Genomic DNA, 13,528 nt, shown 5'->3' with positions numbered 1-13,528 from the left:
TTAGCTCCTGCATCTGAAAAATGGGCATTAATGCTTCTTTTTTCTTTATAAGCTAAGATCTGTAAATTATGTATGCCCCATGCCTGATGCATAGCAAATTCTTGTAAATAAGTAAGTAAATAGATTTTCCATTCCCAATTGCACACCACTGGGAAGTTGCCTCTTCCCTCCCCTGGGTGTGACTTAAGGATTTCTCTCTAGGGAGAAAAGAAGATTGTCTGAGGGTAGAGAGCAGTATGCATAGACAGAGGCCGAGTAGCACATGGAAAATGAGGACTAGGGAACCCTGAAAACTGAACACTGACCAAGCCTCTTTTTCTTAACCTCCAGGACATTTAGAGCCAGCCATGTCTTTCCAGCAGGAGTGGAGAAGAGCCTTTTCCAGAGAACCCAAGCAGCCCCAAAGGACTACACTGACAACTCGGATTCCAGGAGGTCTCCTGGTAAACAGTTCGTGCTGATCATCCTTCAATGAAGCACGCTGTCCAGAATTTACACCTGGATATTCAAAGCTTTTGTTCCTCTCTCAAGCCACTGGACTTTTATTTATTTTTTACTGGTGCATTGTAGTCATACATCTTAATGGGGTATACGATGGTAGAGGTATACATGCACACATCACTCATTCAGCCCTTCCCCAACTACCACCCCCCTCTTCTTCCTTCTTACCTTTGGCTTACTGATTGGCTTTTATATGTTTGTGAATGTACATCATGTACATTAGGGAATTTTCTTCTTTCCCCCTCCCATTCCCCTCAGGTAGGTTGCCTTATTTGTTTGTCTATGATTTTTCCTTCTTCATCTAGAGTTCTTCCTATTACCCTTTTTCTTCCCAGCTTCCATATATTTCCCACAGACATAGAAAAATAAATCCTTAAATTCATTTGGAACAACAGAAAACCCAAAATAGCCAAATAAGTCCTCAGCAATAAGAACCAGGTAGGAGGCATCACAATACCTGACTTCAAACTATACAACAAAGCTATAATAATAAAAACAGCATGGTATTGGCACAAGAACAGACACATAGACCAATGAAGCAGAATAGAAGACTCAGAAACAAATCCAAACACTTACAGCCAATTTATTTCTGACAAAGAAGCCAAAACATATATTGAAAAAAAAAAGATAGCCTGTTCAACAAATGGTGTTGGCAAAACTGGTTAACCATATGCAGAAAAATGGAAATTAAACCCCACTTTCTCACCCTGCACAAGAGTCAATTCAAGATGGGTCAAAGACTTGGAAGTCATACCAGAGACCTTGTAGGTCCTTGAAGAAAGCATAGGCCCAACACTTCCACACACAGGCACAAGAAAGACTTTCTCAACAAGACCCCAAAGGTATGGGAAATTAAAGGGAGGATCAATACATACGATTGCACTAAACTAAAGAGCTTCTGTACAGCAAAGGAAACTATCAAAAACCTCACCAGAGAACCAACAGAGTGGGAGAAAAGTATTAGTCCTCTGATAATAGGACTAATATCTAGAATATACAGAGAATTCAAGAAACTCAGCACTAAGAAAAAAAATAACTCAATCAAAAAATGGGCAAGTGAACTAAATAAACACTTCACAAAAAAGAGAAATTCAAGTGGCCAATAAATGTATGAAAAAATGTTCAACATCTTTAACAATCAGAGAGATATAAATCAAAAATACCCTGAGATTTCACCTAACTCCAATTAGAATGGCAATCATTAAAATCACAAACAACAAATGCTGGTGAGGATGTGGAGAAGTGAGAACTCTAATACATTGTTGGTGGGATTGCAAATTAGGGAAACCTCTTTGGAAAACTGCATAGAGGATCCTCAGAAGAACAGGAATGAACCTACTATATGATCCAGCAATACCACTTCTGGGTATCTAGCTACTGGACTTTTAAACCAGAGCAAACCACCAAGGATTATCAGAAAAGGGAAGAAGATGGCTTCTAAGAGGCAATACAGAAGAAAACTCCAGACAGACAGATCAGCAACCAGCAGAAATTAAAAAGAGATTACATCGTTAAAATTTCGACTTCCGGGAAGATGGCGACCGAGAAAAGCGGGGCTTAAGAGTCCCGCTAACAACCAATCTCCATTACCACAAAAAGAGCGCCTTTCATAGCCAGAAAACACCATCACCAGAAAAACAAAAAAACCACCAGGCTCCAGAGAGAAAGCGGACTGAGAACAGAGCTCAGGGCCACAGAGGAGACACACGCGCCCGAGGACGCAGCAGCAGCGCCATACTGCCGGCGGCAGCGGCGAACTCAGCGGACGGCTACAGCAAGCCGAGATGAGCCGATGCGGAACAGCCAGGCGGGATCTTTCGGCGCAGACAGCATTTAAAGCTCCCAGTGGCTGAGCTCAGCACACGCTGCAGGGATTCAGAGTGGAAATCAAAACCAGAGAAGAAAAAATACGCCAGCCTCATGGCCGAGGGCGTGGCAGAGGCGCCATATTGCCAACGGCGGCGGCAGCAGCAGTGAATTCACCGAGTCCAGTACAGCTACATCTACGTACTCAAGAACAGTGAGTCAAATTGCGGGCCACAGAGGAGAAATCCCAGTATTGTGCCTCCTGGGACTTGACCCAGTGAGGGAGTGGTGGTGGCAGAGATATCACACCATAGGAGAACGTGCCACCTGGCACCCCCCATAGTTTAAAGCAGCTTCTATCGACTCCCTGGGTCGGAGACTCTGTGATACAACCCAGTAAAGGAGTAGTAGGGTCTGAGATAATACAGACTCGAGATCCAGAGCACCTTAAGTGAAGCCATAGTGACCCAAGGGAAGAACCCAGAGAAGGCACAAACCTCCGAAATCATGGGAAAGAGGAATAACACTGAAGTAATGAATGTGCACAACCCCACAACATCAGAACCTGATAAAACAGAAAATCAGAGATTTCTAGAAGATCAAATCAGGAAAATAACTGTAGAAATAATAGAGGTGCTTCGAAAAGAACTCAGAGAGAGCCAAAAAGAGATAAAGGATGCAATTAATGAAGTAAAGGCCTCAATTCAAAGCACAAACAACCGATTAGACCACATGGAGAACAGAATCTCGCTCTTAGAAGATGAGCAATCCAAAAATGAATGCATAGTTTCTAATCTAGAAAAAGATATCCAACAGCAGGAATCTGACATTGAAGAAATATGGGCCCATCTTAAGAGAGCTAACCTAAGAATAATTGGAATAGAGGAGGGAAAAGAAAGTGATACCAAAGGGATCAACAATCTCTTCAAGGAAGTAATAGCAGAAAATTTTCCAAATATAAAGCAAGAGGTTGATACACAGATCCAGGAAACTTATAGAACTCCCTTTAGACAGGATCCGAGAAGAGGATCCCCACGCCATATAATTGTCAAAATGACCAATGTGGAAGCCAAGCAGAGAATCTTAAAGGCAACAAAAACAAAGGGCCAAGTGACATTCAGAGGCAAACCAATTAGAATCACTCCAGACTTCCCAAACCAAGTCAAGAGAGCCAGAAGGGCTTGGAGTAACATATTCCAAACTCTGAAAGAAAACAACTTCCAGCCAAAAATTTCCTATCCAGCAAAACTTTCTATCAAATTAGATGGAGAAATAAGAAGCTTCCATGACAAACAGAAACTGAAGGAATTTATGTCTTCAAAACCAGCGCTAATGAAAATACTCAAAGAGATTAACTACAAAGAAGAAATAGGTAACACTCACCAGAACCAGAGAAACAAGAGTTTCCATCCAACAGACAACTAAGATTGGTTATCTGTGGAGATTCATTATTTATGTTAGTCTTTTACCTATCTCTAAATTGTATTGTTTGCCTTTATTGTTGTTAATTTTTAGGATTTCTAGTTGGAATATTAATATACCTTCAGATATAGCATTTGGAAATATTTTATCCAATTCTATTAGTAACTTTTAACTCTGTTTACATTGTCTTTGGATATACAATATTTTCTTTTATTTTTTAGGGAGTTTGTATACTCTTCTGTTGCCTGTGCCATTGAAATCATATCCAAGAAATCACTGCCAATTTCAATGTTGTGAGGTTTTATGACCCAGATTTTCTCCTAAAAGTTTATAGTCTTAAGATTTATATTTAGGTCTTTTATCTAGTTTGAGTTAATACTTGTATGTGGGATTAGGTAAGGGTCCAATTTTATTCTTTTCCATGTAATTATTATTTTTCAACAATATTTAGTTAAAAGATTATTATTTCCACCACCAAATCTTCGTGGAAACCTTGTCAAAAATAACTTGACAATATAGGGAAGAAGTTAGCTCTAGGCTTGTATTTAACTCCAATGGTCTATATATCTGCCTTTAGAACAGTACTACACTGTTTCAATTATTGTAGCTTTATATGGTTTGAAATCAGAAAATATACATCTTCTAGCTTTGTTTTTGCTTCGAGATTGTTTTGGGTATCTAGAGTCCATATTCCATATCAGGATAGATTTTTTTCTGAAAAATAAATATATGATAGTTTCACCTAAAAAAAAGAAAAAAATATTCTCTGGTAAGAAAGAAAGCAAAAAGAAATATTGAAATGTTATCTTTAAGTCATCAAAAGCTTGGTATCAGACAAATGAAACTGTTATGTGAGATTATCATTTTTAATTTTGGATAAATTGCTATAATACTAGATGTCAACCACTAAGCCAAGCATGGGAGGGAGGGTTGGGGAGAGAATGGGGTGGGGATCGGGTGGGGGCTGACTGGGCGATGTGTGCATGTATGTCTACAAAAGTTTGTATCCCACTATGATGTATGAATACAGTGCACCAATAAAATAAAATTTAAAAAAGTAAAAAAATAAAATAAAAAAATAAAAAATAAATAAAAAATAAATAAATAAAATTTCAAAGAAATAACACCAGGCATGTTGGAGCACGCTTGTAATCCCCCTGTTTGGGAGGCGGAGACAGGAGGATCAGGATTGTGCAGGTTTGAAGCCAGCCACACTGGCTTAGGAGACCCTGTTTCCATAAAAAGTATAAAACAGGTCTGGGAGAGTAGCCCAGAAATAGAAGGGTTTCCAGGAACCCAGTACCAAAAAAAAAAAAAAAAATCAAAGAAGTAATAATATGGCATATGATTTTAAAAGATGAGAATCAGAAAACAAAAAGGAATTCTTAGAAATGGAAAACATGACAGTAGAAACAAAAGAAGCTTAAAAGGTTTGGAAGGTAAAATTTAAAATATCACAAAAAGTAAGTCAGAAAGAAAAGTGATAAGAAATACCTTTTTAATCTGAAAAGATAAAATTATTAGACCAGGTGGTCTAACATCCAAATGATATTATTTCCAAGAAAATGAATGGGAGATAATTATTAATAAAGTAATCGAAGCAAATTTCCAAGAACTGAGCAACATGAGTTTCAGATCAGAAGGGCTCCCCAAATACCTTGGAGAATAGATAAACTTAAATACACATCTAGATTCAGCATAATAATTTTTAGAAAAGTAAAAATATAGAGAAGATTTTAGAGGTTTTCAGAAATAAATAACAAACCATGTACGAGAAACAAATGCAGATGAGATTGAATTTTTGGCACCAAAACTTCAATAGAATGATGCCTTCAAATCCTGAAGAGAAATTTTCTTCCAATTTATAATAGAAGTCATACTCAGAAAACCTTTCAATCAAATAGAGGGGTAAGATAAAAAGTGCTTTAGAATATATGAGTTCTCGTATACCTTACCTTCTTAGTAAACTACTGGAGAATGTGATCCACCAATAAAACCTGAAGGTCAACTAACCTTATAATTCACAGACATGAGTAGAGTACTTCCAAGAACTTCACCTCAACAGCAGGGAAATTAGCCATAGACTCAATTGATTTGTTTGATCCTGCCTAACAAAGCTTAATGTCAAGAGCCAAGAGTATCAGACTGTTTCCAAGTAATTTAACTAAATTCAAAAACTAAGATTAAGAAAGTTTAGATACACAGAAATATCCAATTCAGCAGATATATTATTCCATAATACTTGGTATCCAAACAGAAAGTAACAAGCATGTTAAGAAGCAAGAAAATATTGCTCAAACTAGGAGAAAAATCAAGTAAGTAAAACTGAGGACTGACAGAGATGAGAGACTTAGCAAAGACATTACACCAAATGTTGTCATTGTGTTTCATATATTCAATAAGCTAGTGGAATGCATGATCATATTAAGTGTCCCTGTGTTGTGCTACACACACCACCACATAACTGCCAGCTCTGGCCAGGCCAGTCCCAGACTCTACAAACTCTAGACTGAGACAAAAGCTGAATATATGCATTTACAGGAATTGGGAACCAAGTCCAGATTCAGACTTACCTGCAATAATTGGCTGGTCCCAGCCACTAGACAGAAACAGGTTTCTTTTTCACTCAGAAGCACAGAACCTGGTCAGGGGGCCCACATGCAGGGAGAGAGCCTCCTTCACTCCTATGTGATGTTGAAACAAGGCAGAACATCAACCAACCTGCAATGGGAGAGAGAGTAATGTTGCCGTGTTAAACCACTGGGGCTCAGCATCATTGTTGCCACAGTAACTGAGGCTATCCTGACTTATGTACAGGGCGACAGCCATGCCTCAGCACACAGCGGCACAGAGGGAGCAAGGTGACCATGCGTTTATAACCAGAACCAATATGCCTTCTGATGTTTTCAATTTTTAAGGTTTTTTTTTTTTTTTGGTGGTACTGGGAATGAAACCCAGGGGTATCTATCTCTGAGCTACACCCACAGCCCTATTTTTGATCCTTAATTTTGAAACAGGGTCTCAGAGTTGCACGGAGCCTCACTAAGTAGCTGAGGCTGTCCTTTGAGATGATGAAATTCTTTCATTAAAACATTTACATCTTCCTCTATGAAAATGAAATGCATTTCTGGGACATTGGAAATGCATTTAAAGAAGAAAGTTGACCAATCCTTTTGACCATGCTTCCCTGATGACCAGCATCTTGCCCACACTATGTCTACTACATGCCCCTTCAGGTTCCTGAGCCTCCCCCATTGCTCCATCCACACAGGCCCTTGAAACCCAGAAATACTCCCTCCAAGACATATGGCAGAGCAATGATTTTGTAAAGGCTGAGACTTCCAAGGAATTGTATGCCATTCTCCCTGAGCCCAGAATGCAACTATTTCCTCTATTACCTTCCTCTCCTTAAGATCTGCCACAGGCAGTGTGGGAATACACTGGCTCCATCACCTCTGTCCTGACCTCTATGCCTTGATCATTTCACAGACTACAAAAATCCATTCCTTCTTGCCTCTTATTGTCCTAAAAGGCCTTTGATAAAATTTATCTCATGCTTCGAGCCTTAGGAAATTCAATGACAAAAAAGGCAACATCTTCTAAAAAGCCGTGTCTGTTTTAGAGGTTGTAACATGTTATCCCCCACACTCTTCACATCTGCCAATCAAATCAGGAGACAAAGTAGACTGCATACCTTCATGGACTGATGTACACTGGAGGAGAAATAAAGTAAAACTCTGAAATGAAGAACCTACCTACTAGCAGAAAAAAATAGAGAAGTGCCTCAAATGTGTATATACAAAATACACACGTGCACACGCAACTTGGAGACCCACATAAACAAGCTTGGCCGAGTGAAGAACAGATCATTTGCTCCCATAATTTCCATGTACAATCAACTCCAAATGGAGTTCCTTGGAATATTTTTCATGAATTTGCATAAAGAATCCAAGTGCTCAGCAGATGGAATCAGAGCATTGAACAGGTATGTCTGATAAGTGGTTCTAAAAGCCACTGTCCCTTTGTCTCACGCAGTTACTCTTCTGGATTGAATCCCATTTGGGGGTTGTAAAATGCGGAGCCAACAATGTAAAATGTGGCTGCAAAGTAAAGTAAAAAATAAGGTTGATTCAGGGAGTTCTGAGCCCAATTGTCTGTAATGATGCTCTCATTTCTGCCTCTCCCTGGCCTCAGTTCTGACTTGAAACATCACTGCCAAGGCTGTGCTTTCTCTCCACACATCATGCTATCATTAGTTACAGCCGTTTTCAGCTCAAGTTCGGCACTTGTGGGCTTCCTGCATTCCCCAGTGAATTGCTTAAAGAAAGAACATTTTGCAAATTACTACTCTGTAGGTCAAAATTGTCAATTCTTTCTTAAAAACAACTGCAGCACCCCATTTTGAAAATGACTATTGTTATATAGCACTGTAAGGAAAAGACCAACATTATTGAATCGAGCCATCAAAAGCAATTTAGTCCCATTTCATACCTGCCATATTTATCCCTACTCCTTGGCGAAGGTGTGGAATGTGAGTATTTAATACCCATCACAGCAAGGAGTGTCAGGCTGGCTATGCATTCTTAATGAGTCTGTCTCTAGACCTGGGAATGAATGAGGAGCCTCATTTCAAGTGCAAGTGCTGTCTTTGACACACATAGGAAACGAGCTGTCACAACACTGGGCCTGGACCTGGTGACCTATATGTAAAATCATATGCAAATGCTCATAAATTACTCTGTGTGTTGCAGTAGAAAGAACAGGGCTGGTGTGGCTTCCCTTGTGTGCAATGGAGCCTGAAGTTAAGGAGTAGCAGTGCTTGTCTGGGATTATCTTGATGACACACTTACAGACTAGCATGGCTAACATAGCACACTATCACATATTTGTGGCCAGCGTGCAAATTTTCTTGCACTGCACACACAGAGAAGTCATAACCCTCGAAAGCCACTGTAGGTTAAAGTTATTCTCATCTTTAGGAGACAAAAAGATGAGAAATCATGCTTGACAGTTTGTCCTTAGGAAGACACTTGAGGAAAACCCCAGTACTTCTAGGAAAGCATTGCACTGGCCCTCATGGAGTAAGCCGGAGGCCAGTAACATCAGATGGACTCAGTCACATATTCAGCAACTATAGCCAGGGTGGTGGGGCACCATGGTTCTCCACAGGGTCTCTCCTCATGGGTAGCTTAGCCTTGCTGCAGGCTGGGCCCTGGGAGGGCATGACATGACACACGTGCTCACATCACACGTGTTGATCTCTCACTGCTGAGGCAAAGATACAGACCTGGCCCAGAGGCAATGTGGGAGGGCTCTGTCAAGGACAAGCATAAGGGAAGGTGTGAATCACTGGAGGCCACTCACGTGACAACTCCCACAGACTGCAAGGTGCAGGGACAGAAGCTCTTAAGGATTATCTGACCACTGTCTCCAGGAGGATATTCAGGGCAGCCTCACTAGCAAGGCAGCACTCAAGAAATGTAAAGGGGCCAACTTCACATCCTCCATTAGTTGGACTGGATCTGGAATCATACAGAGCAGGCAAGATGCTAGGGAGGCACCTTTGAAAGAGTTCTGTGTCTACTCCTTGCTTCTCCCCAACACTCAGACTGCTGTCCAGCTAGCTAGGGACAGGCAGAAGGTATTGCAAGGAACCCCGAGGGTGTTTGTTTCTTTGTTTGTTTTGTTCTCTTTCATTTGTTTTGCAAGGAGTAGAACCTGAGAGGCTCTCAGGAATGATGTTCTCCCAAGTTCTTTGTCTTAGCACTTGGGTCATTGTTATGATTAAGAAAAAGAGTCTTTCCCATGCCATTTTCCCAGGGTTGCCTCAAGCAAAAGTACAAGCTTCATGGGGCAAGGACTTACTACACAGCCGATGTCTCCAGAGAATCTTCCTCTGCATCCTAGTAATAACAGATTTTAGCCATTAAAACTTCAAATTCATGTTCCAGTGAAACGGGGGTTTCTTGCGAGAAAACCCGGCGAGTTCTTGTCTACGGTGAGCGAAGAATGACACCCGCAGACCTCAGGAAGGGGAGTAAAAGGTTTATTGGAAGCAGCAGGGAATGGGGCAAGGGTGGCTGAACACCCCCAAAGGGGCTGGAACTCTGGGTCCAGCAGCTGCCTTCAGGACAATACTTGAGAGTAGCCCAAGCCGAATTGCCTTCAGGTGCAGGCTGCTTTTTTCCGGAGTCCATGCGATCTGCCAGAAGGGAATAGAGGAAAGTGGCCGAACACCCCATAGGAGCGATCGGAACTCCGGGGTCCAGTAGCTGCCTTCAGGGTCACTACCAGAGTGTCGCCCGAGCCAAGTGCCCATCAGTTGCAAACTACTTTCTCCCAGAGTCCACGTGATCTGCCAGAAAAGAGGTACAGGTCACCCCTAGGGGCCTGGACAGCCATGATGTCCAGCAGAGGCCTTCAGGTCACTACTCGAGAGTTGCCCGAGCCACGTGCCCTCAGATGCACTCTGCCTTCTCTCATGGCCAACACGACCTGCGAGAGAGAGAGAGAGAAAAGCTCCCCAAAAGGGGAGGGGGTCCCGAGCGGGAAAGTCCCCCTTTTGCCATCTGACTGGCCTTGCCTGACCGCTTACAAGTTCGCTTTTGGTTAGGGTGACTTTTGGGATTCCAAGGAGAATTTGCATAGGGCATTTGCAAGTCCTTTGAAGGGTCTCCTTTCAGGAATGCCAGACTTGCTCAGTGGGTTTGTTGATTAGGAAACTCAGGATGGCTTTGTGAAGCTCTGGCCTTCTTATCTCTGAACCTTTGGAGTTTCAGGCATTTGTCTCCCCTCAGGAAACTCAGGAAATTAGCTTTTTTCTACCGAGGCCTTTTCCCTATCTGCCTATTTCCTTTCTATCTCCTTACCAGGTATCATGCTCAGTTCCACAAAATGGCCCTGCAAAGTAGCAATTGTTAAACCCATTTTCTGGATGGGTGAACTGGGTCCAAAGTATAGCCACTTGCCCAAAGACACAAAGCTGATGGTTCAAGTATATCTATCTCCCTCCAAAGGCTACATCCTAGAAGGTACACTCTTTAAAAGACTGATCTGGATTGGGGTTTCCATCCAAACTCCAGAAATGTCAAATGCTCAATCCCCTGACTTATCTTTCATTTGTGTAGGATTGATGTGATATCCAGGGTAAGTGAGTTCTTCAAAAGTACTTTAAAAGTCCTGGATTTAGAGTAAGACCTCCAGGATTTGAACCTTGCTTTTATTAGATCTCAGCTCAATGACCTCAGGCCATTTTCTTGTCGTTAAATGGGGATCCTTACAGTTCTAAGGCTGAAATAAGTAAGATGATGAAAGCGCTTGAACACACTGCTAGGCCTTCAGAAGTCATCTATAAATGTTAATGATTACAATCATTATAGGCAGCACTTCATTAGGCCCCTCAAGGGCAAGTGAACAGTGTCTTGTCTCGGGACACAGCCAAGCACAATAAAGTTAACAGCAAAGAATTAGTATGAGCCAACCATATGTTTGTGGATGGAGGTGATATTAAAATGAGTCCCTACCTATGACATGGGCATTGTCTGTCCTTAACAGACTTCACTGTTAACAGCCTGCAGGCCAGGACCCTACTGACCATGAAATAGTCTTCAGGGTATGGAGCTGACCTGGAGTTTGAAAAAGGAGCTGGAGGGCAAAGCTGACCAGAGGGGCTAGAAAAGGGGTTTTCCACAGGCTTCTGAAGCTCAGAGCCAGCCACAGTAGGGAGGGAGAATTTGGGGCCAGAAGCCCAGGCATGACAATCAGATGTCCTGGCAGAGATCCTGTCCAAGGAAATGATAAGCATATCCAAGAAAGGAGATAGCTATACCTGATAAGAGCCCTGGGTGTGTCGGGGACTAGGAACAAGGTTAGAACCACAGTGGGATCCTGCAATGAGCCCCCAGGGACTACAGATATCTACTTTAATCCAGTTCAATTTCAGATTGAATTAGAAGCTTTTTAGCCTACAGACAGTCGGGGCATGGTGGTGGAGGCCTGGAGGTTAGGACTTCAGGGCAGAGTGTCCATAAAGGGAAGACAGCTATGAGATGTGAATCTCCCCCTCTGAGATGTTACTTAGGACTGGACCCTCTCCAGGTGGGGAACCCACTGGTCCAGATGAGTCAGAAGAGGGCTCCCATGTCCTTTCCTTCCTACTCTATGTGAATAAACCCTGACCTCCTGTAGCCAAAGCCTGCTGTGAAGAATAAAGAGAGCAGAACAGCGTCAACATGGCAACTTCAGAATTTCTCTCTTCTACTTCTCCTTTGCACACTCTCAGCCTTCCTTCTCCTTCCCTCCACATTTCCAATCCCTTTAATTATCTGGTCCCACTTCACCAATGGCCCTTCAGAGGTCAGCCAGGGCCCTGTCTTCTGTACCCTTCCCGAGTAGTCATTGGATGGACATCTCCAGATGTTTGTGTAGGCAATGGAGTTTGCCAAAGAGAAAGTTCATGGGATGGACCTTCACATTTGCCTCTGTAGGTATTATAGAAACCCTGGCTTTCCTGAACTTCTCCTACTACTGCAGATGCTGATGATAAACAGCTGTCAGGGAAAGAAACTCTTGAACATTCTCTGACCACTGTCTCTAGGAGGACATTCAGGACAGCCTCCCAAGCAGGCCAGCCCTCCACAAACACACAGGGTCAGCTTCACATCCTTCACTAGTAAAACTGGATTTGGAGTCATGCAGAGCTAGATTCCAGGCCTAAGAGGTATGACCTTTAGCCTATTCCTTAGCTTTGGGCCTGTTTCTTTGTCTGCAAAATAGAGATAAAAAATGCCAACCCCCCAAGGATCTGAGGAGGATTAAATAAGATAACCTAAATATAGTGTCTGTCCTGCAGTTGGTGCCCAATATAGTTTACTCCCTGCCCTCTGTCCTCCCTTCCCATCCCCATAGCAGTGTCAACAAATCCTTTTCTTTCCCCCCCTGCAAGGTAATGTAGAGCTAGAATTTTAAGTAGCTTCTTTGGCTCCTGCTGGCCAGTTTTCACTGCCCGAGCTATTCATCTGCCTCAACAGATTCCCCATTCACCCCTCCTCCGTCCCATTAGTTACCAGAGTTTTCCTATCCCACCCAGGCCATTTATACAGTGCTCTGTGAGGGTATCTTTCCTCCCCAAACCCTCCTAAACCACACACTCAAAAGAGCTATCTCTCTCTCTTACTTTTTTTCACTTTCGCCAACCACTCCTGCATGTACAAGTGACTTAGCACCAGAAGAAATAATGAATTTTCTCCTATTCTGCTGAGGCTACCCACCACGGGCCATTAAAAAGATACTCATTTTTAAAATATACTTGACAGCCTGGAAGATATATTTGAGATATCAGAAAATCGAGCGCATTATGTGACATTTAGAATATATAGTGTGGCAATACGTTTCCAAAATGTGCAATATACCTTATGAATTTATATTGTATATATGGCACTTTGTTATGTGTATTATTTTCCCTCTGTGGATTCAAAGTTTCTAGATGATTTCCCTGTTTGAGCTTCTCCTTATTATCGGGCATCTGGCCAACACAGCAAGACAAAATAAAAAAAAATTAAACATAAACAAATGTAGAGTTCAAGGTCAGTTAGCTGGGTTCACACCAAATTGCAATGAGGGCACCCCAAGAATGCATGGGCTGGGGTGGTGCTCTGGGATGCTAGGCACACCCACACACACACCATCCATGATTACACATATTAGCTAGGGGCTACTTCCCCCATTTTAAAGCTGAAGCACCTGAGGAGGGGGCACGAACATCACCTGCTTATGGTCCTGCTGCTGAGAGGCAGAGGCA

Source organism: Muscardinus avellanarius (genome assembly GCF_963383645.1).
Source record: "Muscardinus avellanarius genome assembly, chromosome: 4".
Classification (NCBI taxonomy): Eukaryota; Metazoa; Chordata; class Mammalia; order Rodentia; family Gliridae; genus Muscardinus; species Muscardinus avellanarius.
This window is presented reverse-complemented; position numbering follows the sequence as displayed.